We start from the raw sequence: 13,494 nt of genomic DNA on the forward strand, positions 1-13,494 counted from the left end.
TTAAAAATACTGCCTTGGACACTACATAAATGAGGCAAGTCCTGGGAAGTGCCAGTGCCTTGACCATCCAGCGCGTGCTTATTTCCAGTGGTGATTTACTGAGGCAGTTCCATTTTAGTGTGTCACTGCTGTATTAAAAAAAAATGTTCCACTCGTCTAGCCTGTGAAAGCAGAGCTGAACGGAACACCTTGACCTTCTGTCAGCTGGGGTGTTTGAATATTTAAATCAGGAGAATTGACATAAGATATCTGAGCTTTCATGAATTAAACTTCTTAAAGTAATTTAAAATCTTTCGTTACGACAAGCCGTCATGACTGTTCTCAAGTCACCCAGCACAAGCTCTCTGCCTTTGATCAGAGGAAAATTCATCCGCCTTTGGCGTTACTAGGAGAGGTCAGGTGAAATGAAATTTCCTGCTTACGTGAATGGCGGAGGGGCTGGACCACAGATTTTAGTATCTAGTCATAAAAATAATGCCTCTAAGCCTCCATCTGCTGTCATTTATGTTTGCTATTGCAGATCTCCACTGGCTTCCTTGGCCTGAACAGAAAGCGCCGTGAGAGCCTGCCCTTAATCCTCTGCTGCACAGCCACTGCTTCTTGTGCCAGGTGCGCAACACCAGCAGGTTGCTGAGACCACTGCAAAAAAAAAAAAAAGAAAAGAAAAAAGAAAAAGATAGAGTATACTTGCAGCTAATGTTGTATAACAGTGAAGACTGATGGAGAGTTTGCTTCAGCAGACTTAACCAAGTCATCTGGCAGTAGAAGGGCCACATTAGTGGCCTCAAGTAAAGCCCATTATATTCAGCGTGGTCCTTCCCGTGACTTCAGTGGATTTTGGCATTGGGCCATGGATGTGTTTAATGAGCAGATTAAATTATAATGCTAGCAGTATCTGATTTTTGTTAATTTTAGGATCCAAACTGCCACTAACTGGTAGTAATTCATATAGAAGAGGTGATGGTAGATGAGGTGGAGAAATAGGGAGCATTTCTCTTTGTATCTGCATTAGTGAACTTGCTCTCCTCTAACAAGTCCATGAAGCATTAGCAAGATAATTTGGCTTCTGAGATACTAACATCTACCTTTTGCTACTTGGGGAAATTAGGCAGTGAAAAGTCATATTAGGCCCTTTGTTGGCAACTTTCCCCTGAGCCTGGTGTGGTCAGGTCATGCCTTCCTCACCGGCTCCAGCACCTTGCCCTGGGTGGCTTGTGGGATCTTCTGGGACCTCATGTTTCACTCCTGAGCATCAACCCCAGCCATGATCTGCTCCTGCATACAGCCCGCTCTGGGTCTCCTACTCACATAATGGAGTATATTGTGTCATATTCCTCAAGAAGTATTGCATAAAAGCTGTAAAATATGTATTAACATTTTATGATTTCCAGATTTTTAATAGAAATAGTTCATAATATTAGTGCTGCCTTCTTGGAGACATTTCACTAGCATTAATCTTTGCTTTTTCTGATATTCCTCTCTGTCATATGCATTTAGTTGGCAAGAAGAAAATAAGGTGATGGTTTTACATATTATTTTTTCTTACTTACAGTCAATAATAATACCTTACTTATAGCAATTATCACCTGTGAATTTTACTAGGTTGGAGGTGTTGAAACAGAAGCATAGCAAACCTTTACCTCATCAGAAAGTCCTTACCGGCATACAGTCTGCTGCTGAGGATGGAGCATCCTGGCTGCTTGCAAAAGGTGAGCGCAGGGCTGGGGAGCCGCCCCAGAGCGGGGCTCATTTCTGTCAAAGCCTTGTGCCATCAGGACTGGCTCCTAGCTGAAGGCTTGCTGCGGCGGTCGGGTGGATTTTGTTGCGTGGTTAAAGGCTCTTCCACGCCGGTTAGCCGCCAGCGCAGTGCTGCTTTCGTGGTGTTCCTAGTGCACTCTTTGAGYGTCGTATCGGTTATTGCAGATTAAGGAGAAGTGGCCTAACTGGAGGCTGCCAGGTTTGGCCTTTGCTCCAAGCAATGCGTCCAGACAGRCTGATAGTGCAGCGGAAGTCAGTGATAAAAAGGTCTGCTTAAAGGATATGTTAACAGGCACAATAACTGGCAGACTGTAACACCCTGGTTTGGCTGAAAAAAGTTTTGGTATTACAGCAAGAATCCAAATATAAATTAAAGTAAATGCAAAACTTCTTCCATTTAACCAAGCTTGGAGATAGATCTCTGTGTTTTTATAATAAATGCTGCTTTATGGCAATCACCATATGCTACCTCTAGTCCCGTCTGGAATATAAATCATAACAAGCGTGTATCCTAAAATGCTTTATTGTCTTTTTATTGCCACATACGGCTGCTGTTCCTTCCACTTGTGATTAATTTTTTTAATGGTTCCCCCTAGAACCTAAAAAATAATTACAACTAATGAATACTCTGCAGTGACAGTAAAGGAATGAGCATATTGCATCTTTTCTCACTTCTCGGATCTGATAAAAAACAAGCGTAGAGCTGTGAAGTAGTGACACTGACATTTTGTGCTTAGCTTTCGACCACCTCCTGAGACCAAATGATGGCTTTGCGGAAGATCATGAATAAAGAGTTTTCATTGTTTTTGTTTCACAGGAACAGTTCAGAGATAACAAAATTAAACTTCTTTGAAGCAACAGTATTTATTTCTTAGTGGAGCCTCTTTAATAAGTTAGGCTAGATCTTAGGATTATCAGGGGGAGTTGTTACTTTTTGTTTGTTTAACTTCATCACTGCCTTCTGGCTTCAGGTTCTGATGTACTGCGCGTAACAGGACTGCTTGGGCTATTTGTTGCGATGAAGTGGTGTTAAGGGTGCAATCCCTTTTTGTTTAAAAAAAAAGAAAAAAAAAAAGCAAGCCATCTGTGCGTTAAATACGCGTAGATCAGTGTAGGCTGCTGAGGGAGCTGTGGCTGGTGCTGCTCAGCGGCCGGCGTCACGGGAGCCCTGCGGAGATACCGTGGAGCAGGGGCCGGCCCGAGTGACGCCGGCCACRGGGAAGGCCGGCTGGCCACGCAGCTCTGGGCCCACCGCCGGCTCCTTTCGCCCGTGCATGCCAACGCGCACCACTATTTGAATTTACTGTGCATTTTCCGTGTGGCTTTTTCTCTCCAAGATCAAGTGCATCCTTCCCGAACTCAGCCCCTTCATCTGGCTTGACATGTGAGTGGCAAAATCTTGCGCAGCAGTGTGTAAGCACGCGACCCCACGGCCASCGAGAGCCCTGCGCCGACGGTAACGCCGGGGAAAGCGGGGGCGTTGGTCCGACGCGGTTTGCCCCCAGGCAAAGCCTCAATTGCCTTCGTTCGCTTCCGGTCGCGCGGTTTTGGGGCTGCGGTGCCAGGCCGCCGACCGGCGCGGGCTGTCCCGACGTTGCGTTTTGCCACCCCAAGATGCAGTGATGGTCTTGCAGGAAAAGGCTGTTCTTGTACCGAAGTTCGTACAGTTGCAAAGCAAATAGTGGGGAAGAAGGAGGTGTCGTTATCTGAGTAACTGATGGGGGAATAGGTTATCCAGCATCATTTAAGAAGTCTGTGGTAGGGCCATAAAACTGAATCTYCATCTTCCGAATTCCAGTTTAATGTCTTAACCGTATCACCATTGCTCACTATTTTATGCCTTATTTTGATTCATTTCTGATTATARCAGTTTTAACTATTTAATTCAACTTGCTTTACAAGCGAGATAAAAGCAGAGCTTTAGGAAACCAGTTTTTCTTTTCTGAWGATATTTGTTAATTGATTCCAAAGGGAGARAAAGTTAYAGTGAAAAAACAGAAGTGTAAAAGAGCGAAGAGTCATTGAAATCAATGTCAAGAAAATGCGAGCTGGTCARATTTTACCACCCTCACTCCTTTTGAGGAAAACCTTGGTGACCGTAAAGTTACCGTTCCCTGTAGTGGGCTCTCTGTGTGCGTCCACCTTGTACAGTTGGGCAGTATCATGAGTTAAAGTGAACCAAATCTAAACTGTTGTGGCATATAAAAGCAGCAAACAAAGGCAGGCAGCTTTTTTCCGTAACCCCCTGAGATTTATTCTGACAGTTTGCAACTAGATGAAATGGATAATGGAAGTCCCTTGTCACAATAACTCAGTTTAAATGTATTGTCAGATTAATAGACTCAGTTATCCACTCTTCCGGGGAGAAAAATGACTTGTGGTTTCAAATCGTGCCCTCACTCGTAGCATCCAGTCAAATTAACTGCACAGGCCAAATTTGGATTCCCGGCAGCAGCCAGGCGTTTTATGCGTTCTGTCATAAAAGCGCGTTTATTCCTTTATTTTCAGTGCTGGCCAAATGGTTTCCAATCGCCGCGGCCGCATGTGCTGGCGGCCGCGCAGCTGGCGGCGCGGGGCCCTGCCGGCGGGGCTGCCGCGGCGAAGGCGCCGAGCCGGCGGGGGCAGTAGCTGCCTGGACTGGGTGGCGAACGTGACTCTCCCAAAGCCTGCAGGGCCGTGTTTCCGCCCGCGCTAGGCTGCCACGCAGGGGGTTGGTTTGCGGCTCGCTTGCTGCCTTGCTCTGGAGGTTTTGAAGCAGTCCGCACCGCGCAGCGTCKCCGGCTGGCACAGGAGCTCTGCGGAGAGGCTCGCGCTGCCCTTCACGTTCAAGGGACGAAGTCTGTAGATCGCCTCTGTTGGCATCTCTTCAGTGCTTTCACTGCGTCGTTTCACTAGAAAATTCCCCGTTCCTGTCAAGGCCACGAGTGTGCGCAGCACTGCGCGAGACGGGCAGCAGCAGCCCTTCCCGGGCAGACGGCAGGGCAGCCCGCCTGCGGGCCGTGGGGGTTGGAGCAGGTTATTCAGCAAAAGGACAAGCAGTTTCCGTTAAAACAAAGCCGTCCGTTTGTCCTTGGCCGGACGCACGGCTGCGCTTTCGCAGCAACGCGGGGAAGGTCCCCGTCTGGCAGTCCGCAGCAGGGGGAAAGCACGGTGGGAAGCAGCAGCGAAGCCGGTTCCTAACCACGGTGTCCTGGGCCCGCTGATGGCTGCGCACCCTACGGCTGCTGTCCCGGCTCGAGGGCAGGTTCGCCGGGGGTTYATTGAGTCTTTCTACACTCTATTTGTGTGTCGTCAACTCTGATTTTCCGTCCGTCGCACGCGGTGCCGCTTTTAGGAAGCGGTGTCGTTTATTAATGCATGTGCAGCGGCTTATCCTGGGTTACATCTGGACGGTGGCGAACGCCTGGATTTAATAGCTGTAAGCGCCTCTGCTGTGCACTCGCTGTCTGCGAGGGTGTTTGATGTGATGAGCGGCCGCGAGGAGGACCGCAAGGGTCTGTCCCGCCTCTCCGGGGACGCCGCCTGTCAGCCTGCAAACGCGCGGCACGCGGATGGGGAATTTTGAAGTCGCAGCCTCTCTGAGCTCAAGCTACTCTTCGGCAGTAGCTTACCTTCAAAGTTCCCTCCCTGCCTGTACTTCCCATCATCTGTGATTTATGCCCTATTGCTCCTATTTCCCCTGCAGAAAGTCATAAGGTTTTCCTTCTAAAATCTCCTCTACTTCTCTTAATTAGGCGTTTTTGCGCACTGAACCATATGGGAGTCAATGAAAAAGGCGTTGCTGTGCAGTGCCGCCTGGCTCAGCCTGTGCGTGCTGAGCGCTAAAGCTGGCAGATGGGGAGATCGCTGGCTTTGAAGGCTGGATTTTTAGAGAGATTTCCTCTGAAATCATCAAATACCTGGGGAAAGAGGCAGGCGAGCTGAGGGGGAGGGTGCTGGGCAGCATGCCTCTCCCTGCCTGGCCAGAGGGTGCTCAGGGCAGTGGGGATCCCACTGCAACTTTTGCTTCCGTGCTTTTTATTTTTTCCTTTTGTCTTTTTGAGCCTATTTTTGGAATGCCAGCTGCCCCTCGGCCCTCGCGCAGCTGCGTTCGGCGCTGCCCCGGGGCGGCAGCGCGGGCCCAGCTCGGGGCCCGCGCGGGGTCAGCCAGCTTATCGCTGCTGCGCCCGTTCCCGGCCGGCTGTCCGCACGGAAAGCTGGTAAGACGTGGGCTCGTACGTCCTCGGAGGTTTGAACTAGCTCGGGTTTGGCTGGTGCGTCTGACCTTTGTTAGCGGCTGTGCTGGGACTCCTGCGCGCATCCCGGCTGTCGTTCCATGTGCYGTTCGTGCATGCCTGTTTGCTTCCCGCCTTCCCACGTCCACACTCAGCCTTTTCCACTTCCATTTATTTGGGGTTTTTTTCATCTGCTCTTTCTGCTGCTTCCCGTGCAGCGTCCGTCTTCCATTTTGTCTCCTCTTCACACGTCTCCATCTTCCTCCCGTTTCCTCCAGGAGCAGAGGTGCGGCGGGACTCTGGACCGTTCCCTGGGAGGGGAAGGAGAGCGGCCACGGCGCCTGCTCCACGCTCTGAACGCCGCGGTGCAGTTCTGCGCGCACCAATCCGGGAAAGCACTTSCGAAGCGCGCGCCCCAGAGCGGCCTTGGGTTGGAGCGCGGTGCTGCGCGGGGCCGGCCGAGAGCTGCGGCTGCCCTCAGAAGCGCCGGTCCTTACGTCGGCTCTGTAAAACGTCCCCGGAAGAGCTGACGCCCCGGCAGGCCGGGAGGCGTCCTCCGAAGGGCTGGGCGGACCGCCGTGTCCGGGCCATGGACGCAGGAGGAGGCGCCTGGGGGACCCTCCGCGGCGCAGAGCGCGGCCTCTCCCTGAYGTGTGCCCTAATCTACATCCTTGAAACGGCGAAGGAGCCCAATGAAACAAAATCTCCTGCCCTTTATTTTCCCTGTTAACGTGTAAAAAACCAGCAGCACCTGCTGCCTGCTGGGCTCGTTAAATAAGCCTTTTTATTTTCATAAATCACCATGGTAAATTTGCATAATTTACTTGGTAAACCTGAGGCTGCACTATTTTCCCCTCGCCAGTTTTTTCTCACCCGTTTTTTGTGCATTAGCTTCAGAGTCGTCCACCCCCCGGCCCGGTCCACGTTCCCGGCCGGCCTCCCCTTCCCGGGAAGGAAGTCACCGGCCCCCCGGCACCTGCCGGGGGCTCGTGAGCCTCAGCCGCAACCTGGGATGTCAGCCACACGCAGCCGGTCTGCAGCTGCTAAATTATGGATCACTATGTAGCGCACCGAACCCTTCCGAATTATTCACTTGTGGGTCTTTGGGTTGTAAAGCAATGGCAAACCCTGCATTTGTTTTTTTTTGCTAATATGTGGGGCTGTTGTTTTACACACTCGAGAGTAATGCTGCTGGGGGTATGGGTGTATAATTTGTTAAGTTAGGCATTTCAGTCAAAGCTTCCTTGCACTGTAAACCCAATTAGCTCCAGCCTGCCAAGTCAGCTTGACTGCAGGGATGTATGTACAGCTATGAATAATTGCTAACCTCAGTTTTCTTTCTAAGAAATGCCACGAGGCTTTTGTTACCACTAGATAAACCCTCTGCACTTGTCTCTGTGGTTCCAGCTGAAGACATCTGCTCAGAAATCATAAATGTGTTTGAACAGTGTTCTGTGCATGAAGAGGCTCAATAAAAAGCATATGCTCTCTCTGCTGGGAACAGACGGTGGCTGAGCCCAGATCCTGGTCTCCTTGAAACAGGCTGGGATTTTGCCGTTAGCCTTCRTGGGAGCAGGACCGAGGCTCTGTGGAGACGTGTAGAACAAGCCCGTTGCTGAGGGAGGTGCTAGCCGGGCCGGCTCCCGTGCACGAGGAATCACCCTCCCTCGGATCTGACGTGTGGGCAAGCGGAGCACCTGCCTTGTGCGAGGAAGCACGCAGGATGCTCTCGCTGGATTTTGATGGGCCTCGTGGGGGTCTCTGGCAGATTGGAAGTGGTTTTGCAGCCAGAACAGTGTCGTGTGGCAATGTCAGGCGGTGCTGCGTGTGACTTGCTGCTTAATGAACAGCCCCGGCTGGCGGGATGGGGCCACCATGGGGGCTGATGAGGATGATACGGGGGTCCCTGGGACCCACCCAAGCCCAGCTGGAGAGACGGGACACACGGGGAGCTGCTGCCCTCTCCTGCCTGTCCACTGCGGCCTGGGCTGGAGATTGGCCAATTGGTGAATGTAGGATGTGTGACCTAAGGCGGAGGTTGACCATGTTGACTTATTAAGGTGGTTTAAGCAGAACGTGACTTGTATATCTGCAGTGGAGTCTCCCTTAAACATTTACTTGTCTTTCCACAGCGCATGCATAATATCTCCTGTCTAACTCTAGGCCACCTAAAAACTTGTCTGTCTAACCTGAGCTAAGAGGGTTCCCATCTCATGTTTTGAAATTGGACCATGATCTCTTCCAGCCTCCCTCAGAGAAGGGCATGTTCTAATGATAACTTGAAGACTCTCCAAATGTTTTCTTTCAAATCCTTTTTTAAGCATCCCCCCAAGTCCAAGGTTCAGAAAGCAATATTACACTCCATGTGATGTCCATTGGTTATGAGCTGTGTGACAAGGTTTTGGTGCTTCAGCAAATAGGCTGGATATTTTGCAAGATATTCAGGTTTTTATTGCTTAAGTAAGTGTTAAATGATATCTATTTACACTGATAYACACATATGGACAGTTTTTTTTTCCAGGTAGAGCTTTATATAAAGTGGCATGACATTATTCCCTTTGTCTTCTGTAGCATCTGCCACAATATGGTTTGCACTGTGGCTGAAAAATCTAGTTTTGAAAATATTTTAATGCTACAAGGGAAAATCAACATTTTGACTAGTTTTGCTATAGGAGGTTCCTAAGTGAATGTCTGTTTTGACAACTATGAACTAAGCTGCCCAAAATAGAAATGACAGTGTGATTTTCAGCAGAAGTTGGTGTCACACTGGAGCTGGTGGCTTCAGCTTCCCTTTTCCTACAAGAATGATGATAGTGTTTGTTATCCTCTGCACACATATGTCAACAACTACTTTCTTAATTACTTCAAGTGTGGGGGGGGGGCACAGAGCAACAGGAGATACCTGTTAATAACAAATTATCAACAGAAGAAGATTCCATTTTCTTGTATAGAATCCATGTCCAAATAGCTCTAAGACTTCCAGACACTGTGGCATCTAGAAGGGAATTTAACTTTAWTTCTTTCTGTTGAGTTGTTTAAAAACAAGTGTACATCTCACTTCTTTTGAAAAATGTATTGTCGGTCTGATGCCTACGGCTCCTGTATCTGGCTATGAGCAAGCACGGAGCCTGTGAAGACTGGGTGGTCCTCTAATGACTCTTCAAAGTAGTGTAAAGCACCACACAAGCATCCTTCAAAAATAACTGTGAACACTTTATTAATACTATTTGAGAAGATGGGAAAACCTGGTGGCAGTATGTCAAGAGCGAGGCAAGTTTGCTTATGGATCAGAGGTGCTGCAGGATGAGGAGTCCAAGTATGCGTCTGTGTCTTGCTGGGCAGGGGCAGAAGGTGCCGCACAGCCCCAGGGGCTTCCTCCTGCTGCTCGGGGGGCTCAGCTGCCCCCTCATAACGGATGGAAAATGCATCTCGGGGAAGCCTTACTCAGATTTGTTTTGTGCCATTAGCAAATTAAAAATACGGATTCGTGTGTTGAGCGATAATTTGGGATCATGACTCAGGTGGATCCTGTCAGTGTTAGTTGGCATTATCATGTCGATGTTTGCCTTGTCAGTCCCTATGTCTTCACTTTTTCGCTGGGTAGACCTTRTTACTTCTTTCTTGCCTGGAGGCTCCTCCGAGCACATACTGCTCATGGTTGATTCTTGGTCAAGGTTGCATCCAAGTAGGTGTGACTTATCCAGAAAGAAAWAACAGATGTATTAAATGTAGTAGTTGCTGTGTGTTGAAGATGCCTTTTGAGTATTTGTTGTCCCATGTGTTTGCAAGTTAATTCAATGAAAAGAGGAGGAACTGCAGCCTTCCCTCATGAAGGGCAGCAAAAATTGTCAGAGCACTTTGTGAGGGGACCAGAAAAATGGTCATAYTTCTTCTTCCCGATTTCATTAGTAACCATTTCAGTATGTTCATTGCTCAAGAACATTATCACAAATTGTATTTTGTCCCTGGTGATTATGCTGTTGACTAAAATGTCAATGATAATGCATAAAATAGCTGGGAAATTAAGGATRATTTTAGTTGTATTAATGAACTATAGCTTTACTTAGTTAATAGAGTCATCAGAGAAAGAAAAAATTAGGAAATTTTGCTTTTTTCAGTATTTATTTATTCCTAGCAATATCACTGTTATTGATTAGGTGCGAGAGAAGTTTTCTTCCYATTTATTTTAATTTCTGGCTGCTTGGTTGATTAAGGCTTCTCCACTTGCAAATTCTGTGTTTACATTCAGTGGAAGTTGTCGCCGCGCGCATCAAGGGAAGGGAACCGGAGCACGTCAAGGACGCGCTGTGCAGAGCTGCGGAGAAGGGGCTCCGCCGAGGGAGCCTCTGCAGCGTGCAGCCGTGGGCGTCGCTGCTCTGCAGAAGCCAGAGGCCACGCTCAACGTCTCTGAGCATTTTCTAGTGGCTTTTTGCTTATTTCCATGTCACCATTTAGAGCACTGTCTTAATGCTGAGCAGTTACATCTTGTGGCTATTTAAAAGATATTAGGAGCCTATTGCAAGTTGGGCTTGTGCTCAAAGAAGAGAGGAATTGGTGGGATGCAAGTGTCAGCAGGATTTAGCATGCTTTTCTCTGTATTTTTAGCTGAAAGGGGCTCTGGAATGGAATAACACATGGAAGCTATTTTAGAAGATTTATATATACCTATATGTATGTATGTATATATATGGCTTTAAATGCAGTTAGGAAGATTCAGTGAAAGGTTTAATATTAGTTCATTAAATGATGGCAGGTGTAAGTGATCCTCAGAGAGAAAAGYGGCAGGGTGTTGAGCACAGCTGCCCTGTCCCTGGCCGTGCCTCAGGGCTGGCCGTCCCGGGGCACGGAGCCAGACCGGCTCCTGCCAGCAATCCTGGGAATTTCCTCGGGCRGATCGGGTAGCGTAATACTTGATAAACTCAGTGCACAGGATATTGTTTATATCCCAGTAACCCACAGTGTCTTTAAGCAGAGAGAGCACAGCACGTTCAGCCGCAGGTTCATATAGAGGAATTTGGGAAACGGGACTGACAATTGCAGTCAAAGAGTAAAGTGCATATTTTTCACTTCATTTGAATATTCAGGCACGTCCTGTGACTTTTTGATTCGTTAAAAATGATATGGAGGGACCCTGAAGCATTGCAAACACCTCTGCGTACGACTGCAGGCTTTGCAGCATCCGTGATGTTCTTGTGAGGTAGAATTTAAAAATTTTGCACCCCMTAAAAGGAAATATTGAGAGTGCTTGGAGAGAATCCTTACAGGGATCCCTTCTTTGGGATTGCCATCGGTCGTGAGGTTAGCTAGGGCGTTCGGTTGTGCAGAATTTGACCCCATCAGTCAGGCTTGCTGCTATAACAGGTCCCTCAGCCTTGCAAGGYGTATGGGAACTTCGAAATTAGTCCTTAGTCATGGGACACCGAATTCAGTAGTTCTGCTGCAATGTCCTGAARGAGAGCTTTAACTTGGGAAATGGTCTTTCAGGACTATCTGAGTGGACCAGGCACCCTTTGGTCACTCGTCGTTATAGATGGCAAGTGCTCAGCGCCACTCCGTTATGGCTTAGAACCAATTAATTTTATGAATCCTATTTGGAGCTCCTGTTCCTCCTTATATAATCCTCATTTGTTTCAAATGAGCAGAGAATGTACCCCTGAGATTCTAAACATACCTCTTTATTAAAGTTTAAACAGAAATTGTTACCTACGGAAGCTAAACTTAGCACTAACGTGCGAAATGAGATGAACAGAGTCCTTTTAAATCTCCTATTGTGCACAAAATAATGCAGCATTTTAAGGAGCGGTGGAGGAGGCGACTGCGTATTATTATGAGCATCAGCATTAACCATCTATCGTATTTATTTCTCCAATAAGCAGAAGTAGATTAAAAATGAAAATGCGGACGTTAGGTGGGTGATTGCACAGCCGCTGGCGTTGGCTTCTGCTGGGCGCTCGGCGGGAAGCGGCGGATGGCAGCCTGGTCCTCCCGGGCCGCCCGGACGCGGGCAGGGAAGCGCCTGAGCCCGCAGTGCCAAAAGAGGCCCGTTGGTCTCCGTGCAGAGCGGCAGTCATACAACACGGGTGATTAAATGCTTGAATCAGGATATTGGTCTAATCTGCCGACTCCAACGTTTCTGACACAGGTCTGTGACTCACCTTCTAAGGATATTCCCATGTAACCTGAAGCATGAGAGAAACGAGATGGTTTAACTTATTTAAGGTTTTAATGAGCTAAACAGAAAACTGTTCAGCTTTTCTATTAAACATGCTGTTAAAGAGCGCAGGGGTGAGAGGAAGGGAGCAGGCACTCGCGGCCCGGGAGGCACAGCGTTTCATTATCGTCGTGAGCGGGACATACCTTTCCGAAATCAATGCAAGTCAATTTTCCCTCTGGGTGATAGATTACCTTGACATCGCGGTAGAATTTTTCTACCGAATGTGATGCAAATTGGACAAGGGTGTTACAAATTGTGATAACCCTGGACTCGGTGTACATTAATTTTCTAGCCCATTTTCTCTGCCACTGTGGGAGCAATAAACAGAAATAAAGAAGATTAAAGTTCATTATGGGCTCTCCAGTGGAGTCTCTGCATATAGAGGAGTAGGTAGGAAGAATCTGTGATGTGGGAGATTGAGGAGATATACCCTGGGCACAAGCTGATGTCCAGAGGAAAAGACTTTCTTTTAAGAATTTTTGGAGATCTACTTTAGCAAGGTATTTTTCAGCCTTTCTCTATTCCAGTCTAAGGCTAGTTGGATATGTTTAGAAGGCAAATTCCCTAGCACTGTGAGCAGCTTGCCGTGCCAGAACTGTTAAGGCAAATAAAGTTGCAGAAGCATATACAAGAAAAAAATTGCTTTTTCTTTAAGGCATACGGGAATATTTGTCGATCCCCCTCAATGAGAAACCGAACAAATTCAGGGTTAAGGATGAAAAGTAACTATAAAAAAACCATGAAGATCAGATGAAAGGCTGGAAATTAGCATTCAGGTAACCCAGCTACCTCAGCACTGTCACCATGGAGATCCCCGATGATCTTCACTTCTTTGCATGCAAAGTGTGCAAAAACATTGGTTTCATAATTGGCACCATATATCTCTGGTAGATTGGGCTTGCCTGTGAAATAATACTCATCTGGTACTGAATGATACTGTAACTAGCAGTAATGCAGGGAGTCGTTATGGTTTTCAGGCCAAGGATTATTTCCTGTGTTTCCATGCACAGTGTGCAACCATRAAGATGGCTGCAAAGTGCTGTATGTGCAGTTAAGGCATTCTGGTTTTGTGGCTAGGAGGAAGATAGCCATGTTTTGGATTGATGAATAAAGTTGTGTAACAGTCTGTTGTGAGCATTTCTACATTTGTTGTATTTTTAGGTTTCTGCACTTTGTCTCTGATTTCCATGGATTTCTGATGTGGAAAAAAATCTTTGCACTGCTTAGAAGACTGGTGTGGACACCAGCCTTAAATTAACTTCTAACTTCTTTCCTTTTTCCTTTTTCCTTTTTCCTTTTTCCTTTTTC

The 13,494-nt window shown here is 47.7% G+C and overlaps 1 long non-coding RNA gene across 1 annotated transcript in view; it reads left to right on the forward strand.

Annotated features, from left to right (window-relative positions):
• The first annotated feature begins 526 nt into the window (after positions 1-526).
• Positions 527-13,494, forward strand: part of LOC146598574 (uncharacterized) — a 14,347-nt gene continuing 1,379 nt past the window's right edge. Inside the window, exons 1-2 of the long non-coding RNA XR_014895234.1 lie at positions 527-609; positions 1,603-1,709. This is a non-coding gene — a long non-coding RNA (uncharacterized LOC146598574). The remainder of the gene's footprint in view (positions 610-1,602; positions 1,710-13,494) is intronic.

This window comes from Rhea americana, unplaced genomic scaffold, assembly GCF_003343005.1.
Source record: "Rhea americana isolate MKP2758 unplaced genomic scaffold, rheAme1 scaffold_16, whole genome shotgun sequence".
NCBI classification, from domain to species: domain Eukaryota; kingdom Metazoa; phylum Chordata; class Aves; order Rheiformes; family Rheidae; genus Rhea; species Rhea americana.